The sequence below is a fragment of the Castanea sativa genome, chromosome 1 (genome assembly GCF_040712315.1).
Source record: "Castanea sativa cultivar Marrone di Chiusa Pesio chromosome 1, ASM4071231v1".
NCBI lineage: Eukaryota > Viridiplantae > Streptophyta > Magnoliopsida > Fagales > Fagaceae > Castanea > Castanea sativa.
This window is the reverse complement of record NC_134013.1, coordinates 64,830,903-64,837,228: the sequence shown is the minus strand read 5'-3', so window position 1 is coordinate 64,837,228 and position 6,326 is coordinate 64,830,903. Positions and strand designations below refer to the sequence as shown.

Genomic DNA, 6,326 nt, shown 5'->3' with positions numbered 1-6,326 from the left:
TAGCCGAAACTAGATAATAACTATAAGACTATCACACCTATCCTTCTAAATAATAATAGCAATCTAATAACAAACGATGATAACAAAAGATAGAAAGCAATCTAATCTCCTAGTCACACGCAACTGAAGGAGTCCTTTATTGAACTAAATCCTTGGAGGCAATCTTAACACAATGATACAAGGAAAGGAAAAAGAGTAAAACTAACTTTATTCCTTGTCCTCTGATTTAGAGATTTAGAACTTCAATGACTCCCATAAGCATCTTGTCTGAACTCCCACCAGTACCTCTAGCCTACCTGGCCTCTTCCCCAACCTTCCTGGCTCTATCTCTCAATTTCTCATTTTTCAACAGTTCCCCAATCTTTCTTTCAATCTCTTCCCCCTTCACCAACAGCTCCACACCCCAACCCCAATCCCTTGCCCATATCCCCAACCCTGCATTCGCCACAGCTTCTGCATTTACCCTTTGGTCCCCATGTTGTCGCCATGCAAGCAAAGGCATTCCTCTTGAAGCTGCTTCCATTACTGAGTTCCACCCACAGTGATTTATGAACCCTCCAGTGGCTGGATGTGCTAAAATCTCTTGCTGGTTCACCCATCCCTTTACTACAATTCTGAACTGCCAAGTAGGTCTTCCAGCTCTTGGTTATCTTCTTTATCGACTTTACTGCTCTTGATTACCCACAGGAATCTACACCCATTTCTCTCAAGCCCATCTGCCAGTTCTCTTATTTGATCTTTTGACATGGCTGTTCTGCTTCCAAAGCTCACATAAACTACAGATTCTTCTGGTTGGTTGTCTAGCCATGGCAGGCTCTGGAATTGATCCTTACTAAGCTCATAAGGTTCGAACGGTCCCATTGGAAGGATTGGTACGGGATTGGACAAAGTCTTGCCACTCTTGACGACAGCAAGAGTTTCTGGTTCAAACCAGTCAAATGTGTTTATTATGATTCCTTTTGCTTCTGAGAAGGCTGGAGCATTTGAAACTATAAGTGCTGTAAAGAGATGATTTGGGTCAAAGAATGGTGTAGGAATGCTTAATATGGACAGAGGGGTCAGTCCTGGGATATTGACTTCGAAAGAACTGCTACTAAGTTAAGCAGGCTCTGAAGTAAGTATTGGAAGATACGCCATAAGAGAAAAAAATTTGACTGAGGTGGCGGAGACAATATAGTTGGTAATAGCAAGATCAGCAGCAACTTGTGTGATACTAGAAGGTAAAGAGAAGTCAGAAAAGATGGCAGAGAAAGATGGAGATGCAGATGATAACAAAGGATAGAGAAGATGGACATGGCGGCTGATGGCTGCAAATTGGAGAAAGAAAGGGTCATCAGTGGTGGAATTGGAGTGGTGGGAGGGAGTGATTTGGTAGTTGATACTTGATATGCTTAAGTTGTGGATGGGTGGAAAGGAACAAGGAAGTGTAAGTGGATTCTGTAGAGTGACCATACAGTTATTGGATAACAGCATGGAAGCAATCCTGAGGAAGGGGGTCAAGTGACCCATTCCAGCACTTGAAAAGAGAGCTATGTGGGAGGAGCTTGGGAACCAATGTTGTCAGCCATTGTTGGTGGTAAAGAGGTTTGTCTGTAGATTGACTCCCAGTCCTTGCCTTGGATGATAAAGTTGACTTTTGTTAACTAGAAGTCGAGTAGTATATTTTATATAGCTTTATGATTTTGGATTGGTGGTAGGGATATATATGAGTATTGAGTAGATAGATAGATTTCTTGGTGAAGCATATGCTTCATGTGAAACAATCTTAACCAAACGCTTAGTCTTCACCAACTAGTGAAGACGCAGTGGCCAACGTTGTCTCAGAAGTCACTGACTTTTGGGCTTTAAGTTATTACTTGTAAGTTGTAATGCAGAGTGCAAAAAATGATTAGTTGTTTCTTGAATTGTTTACTGACTTATTTGCCTTCGACTCTACTACATGCTTATTAAAATTAAGATACATAGTAAAGTAAATAGGTACATTTTGTATTATATAGGAATTGATGCAAGACTCTCTTGACTATCAGTTTGTATAAGAATTGTTGTTGAGAATGCAGGAAAGAGAGAGAAGAGAAATAAAAAGTGGAATTAAGAATTAAGTGGGTTTGACTATCATTGGTGATGACATTTTTATTATATGAATTGTGTTTTGCAACGAACGTACTCATCTTTCAAAAAAATAAAAAATAGTAAACTATATAATCAATCCTTAATCTTTACACAATATCTCAATTTAATCCTTAACGTTTCAAATGTGTCAATTTGGTCTCTAACCTTTTAGTATTGTGTCAAAATTGTCTTAACCATTAAGTGATGGATGGAAAATGTTGATGTGACTAATGGTCAAAATAAAATATTATTTTTTGCCACATAGACTGCCACATGTATTGTCACGTTAACATAAACTTAAAAAAAACTAGCACTATATGTCCTTCATTTTTCATTTTCTTTTTTCCTTTCATGTTCTTTTGCCTTACTTTCTTGGGAAATAAACAAGATTATAAACCCATAATTGAAAAATTCAACTTCATTTTCCTGCATTTTCCCATAAATCAAACAAGGGAAAAGCAATATTAATGAAAAAGCAAAGATTGCGAAACTAACAACATACCCATTTCTGAAAGAAACTTCAAATACACAATATTTATGTTGATTACAGAAATTTAAAGGCCCTCCACAAAGTCCACTATTATTTTCATAGCTCACAGGCGTAATTGTATTGATTCTAACAAGGTCTAATACTAGGCCTAACAACAAATTGTTAGCAACACTAAAGAATTTTATGGACTATTTTGATCTTTGGGTGGGATTGGGATTTAAGAAGAAATATAAAATGATGCTAACAAGCATGGCACTTTGACAGCATGTAGGAAGAGCAAGGGTAAAAGATTTGATCATTGATTGAGATTAATTAAAGAAGAGAAAATTTTGATTCCAATAAGCACGATAGTGTCGACGGCAAGCAAGAAAAACAAGGAAATTGGGTGAGTGGCTTAAGCTTCAAAGTTTTGTTTTTCCCTGGTTTGGTTGCTAAGAAGATGCAAGGAAATTGTAGTTTAATTTTTCAATTCTGGGTTTATAGTCCTGTTTGTTTCCCAAGAAAGCAAAGCAAAAGAAAATGAAAGGAGAAAAAATATATATATTTGAAGGACATGTGGCACTAGTTTTTTTTAAAGTTTATGCTAACGTAACAATACATGTGATAGTTTATGTGACAAAAAAAAATGTTTTATATTGACCGTTAGCCATTTTAACATTTTCCATCAATCCTTTAACATTTGAGACCATTTTGACATAAGACCAAAAGGTTAGGGACTAAATCGGCCCATTTGAAACGTGGAGGATTAAATTAAGATATAGTGTAAAGCTTAAGGACTAATTATGTAATTTACCTAATAAAAAAACCTATTCATCAGATCTACAATAAGTTTGAGCTTCTTAATTTATTGAAATTAAAAAGTGAAAAAAGTAAAATAATCATACAATTTATCTTATTGAAAAAGGATTGATAATGAATTTTCAAATTCAATCCAGACTCTCCTGCAACAAAAGAAAATGAAAAGAATTAAAAATTCGTAGTCATTGACTACTCTGCATGCAAGAATTAATAGGGTCACATGAACATGATGAGCAGATTGGAAAGAAAAGAAATGTTTGCTGAAAAAAAGAGGAAATAAAATAAATAAAAGAGTCTGTGAGCGTGTCATCCAAAACGCTATCCGTTTAGTGCTGCCAATTGCTTTCCAAAACGAAACCCCTCACTCACATGGTTTTTTCTGCTTCATCTACTCTGTGTCTCTCTCTGTAACTTCTTTCTTGGCGCCAAATTCTTCAGACTCTCTGTCTGTGTGTGTGTGTGTGTGTGTGTGTGAGAGAGAGAGAGAGAGAGAGCAATAATAAGCAAAATAAGTAGAATAATAAGAAATGAGCATAAGCCTCCTAGTCCGTACATCACTGAGTTCGCTCCGACTCCGAAACTCCTCTATCTCCAGTCTGTCCATGTCGTCTCTTCCGATTCCAAAAGGTAAGCAAGTTTATCATGTTTTCTTTAGGAATTGATTGTTTTTGTGCTTATCATATTACTAACCTTTTTTCTCATTTCTTCTTAAACCATATAAAAAGACATGTTTTTATGTCACTTGGTGGGTTCTGTTCTCATTTCTTCTTTTTCATTTGTGTTGATAATGGTTGCAATTATTTTGTCATGGTACATTTAATTATTGAATATTTTGATGATCCAAAACAACTTTATCTCTTTGCCAACAACACCTTCATTCTTGTTGCGGGTGTAGAGATAACCACCATGTTAGCATGGGTGCGGAGAAATGGTTGGACATTGAAATTTGGAGCTCCATCCATGAATGCTTTGAAGTTCTTAAGTCCCGTGGTTATCGAATACAGTGCTTTGAATAATTACAATCAGGTACTGAAATCTGAGCCCATCTTGTGTTTGGCTGACTCTTTGGTCTGTGTGTGCTTAGGTATCCATTTACAACAAGGATTGGTCACACCCAACTGCGATAGTTGTTGGAAATGAGAACAGGTGATTAACTTCTGTTGCAGCAATTGTTTCCTCTATTTGAAACTACAAATCAACGTCATGGATTCAAACTCACTAGTACTAACTTAGCAATCCAAAAAAATAAGTATTTTTTTAAAGACATCTGACATAGGACAGATTGGGGATTCTGTTTATGGTGCGGTTACCATAAATTGAGGATTTATAGTTTAGAGTTTTGAAAATAAAGGTTAGGGGTTCAAAGAATGACTAGGGTTTTGACAGGAAAAGAAACAAGTTTGACTTAAGGTTGTACGAGGTATGAAAAAATTGAGATTGATTCTGTCCACCGGTTATGAATAATATGCATGAATAGGAGAATAAATAGCTTGTTTGAAACTGAAATTGAGACTGGCTTTATTCATAGATTGTTAACAGTCATGTGGATAGTGTGTGTGGGCAGTACAGTACTATAAATAGTATAGCAAACAATGCTTGTGCATGAAAAAAGAAGAATAAGAAAAAATGGACTTATTTTTTAACCAAGAATGCTTCTTACTTGGCAACTCCAAGGGGTAGCACAATTGATTGGGAACCGCACCTCATGAGACTGGGGTCACTAGTTCCAATCTCCCTTTCTCCTTCCTTTTGGGGCCAAAATTTACTTATAAAAAAAACACAATGAATGCTTCTTACATGGCTTTACCTTACTCTTAGGCTTCCAAAGAGGATTTTTCTTCTCTAGCCGTGCAATTGTTTGACCATTACCCCTCTTTTCTTTGATATATATTCAGAGTTTTTGATAATCTCTATTCTCATTGAATTAATGTGACAAGTCCTACAGATACATTTTAGTGACGGGCTTCTATGTTGTGCACAAGAAAGATAGCCTACATCATATTAATTTTTAAGTCTGCTTGGGAGTATCGAAGGCACCGTGGAAAAGTAAGAACACTTCTAAGAACACTTCTAGGGGGCCAGAAAACAACTTTTTGTTGCTCTTTGGGACCACGATTTAACTTTCCTGTGCATAGTACTTGGAAAATTCTTTGGATCTTTTGTGATATTTTTTCCTAATGGGCGCGTCCTAAACTATTGTAAGTGCGATATTTTCCTCAAATTGAGAAGTTAATTAACTGCAAACTTTTTTTAAAATCTTTGCTTCTTATGTCATGTCACTACTATTTAAGCATGATGAGTTAAGGAAAAAGAAATCAACATTGAGATCAGTGTCTACGACATTTTTTTGCAACCATCTCGATGCCTTAGAACATGGTTAATTAATTTTTTCCTGGATGTAGCCTTATATACATCATTAAGTTCAATAAATTAGTTGATTCTCAAAGGTTCAGTAATTTAGTCTTCTTGTGAGGTCCATTCTGTGAAATAATTGCTACCAAAGGCCAAGCTTCAAAACATGGTTATATACATAATACATTTCGAAGTACAAAAAAAAACAAAACTAGCATTGCTTTGGGTTTTTTGTCTATTGATCTCATTCAAAAGAAAGGTGTTAACTGCAATTATAGCAGTTGGAAAATCAATTGTGGAGGAAAATCAATTGTGGAGCAATAAGTTATTTAATGAATTTTTTATCGAAATTCACATGCTTGGCAGTGGAAGGTTTTAACACAAAGTGAAAGAGTAAAAACAAAGGTAGATTAAAAGCAAAAAAGGAGGGAGATTAAAAAGAATGAGGTTGGTCTAAAAAACTATTATAGTTTAAGTTTTTGGGTTGGTCTTACCTTATGATATTTTAATTTTTAACGGAACTGCATAAAGACAAGAATCTCCAAATAGTCTTAGAAAAATGGTCTTCATGATACCT

General features: G+C 35.7%; 1 pseudogene; it reads right to left on the bottom strand.

Annotated features, from left to right (window-relative positions):
* LOC142622570 (UDP-glycosyltransferase 708C1-like) lies at window positions 1-1,956 on the bottom strand (annotated as a pseudogene).
* Window positions 1,957-6,326: the final 4,370 nt, after the last annotated feature.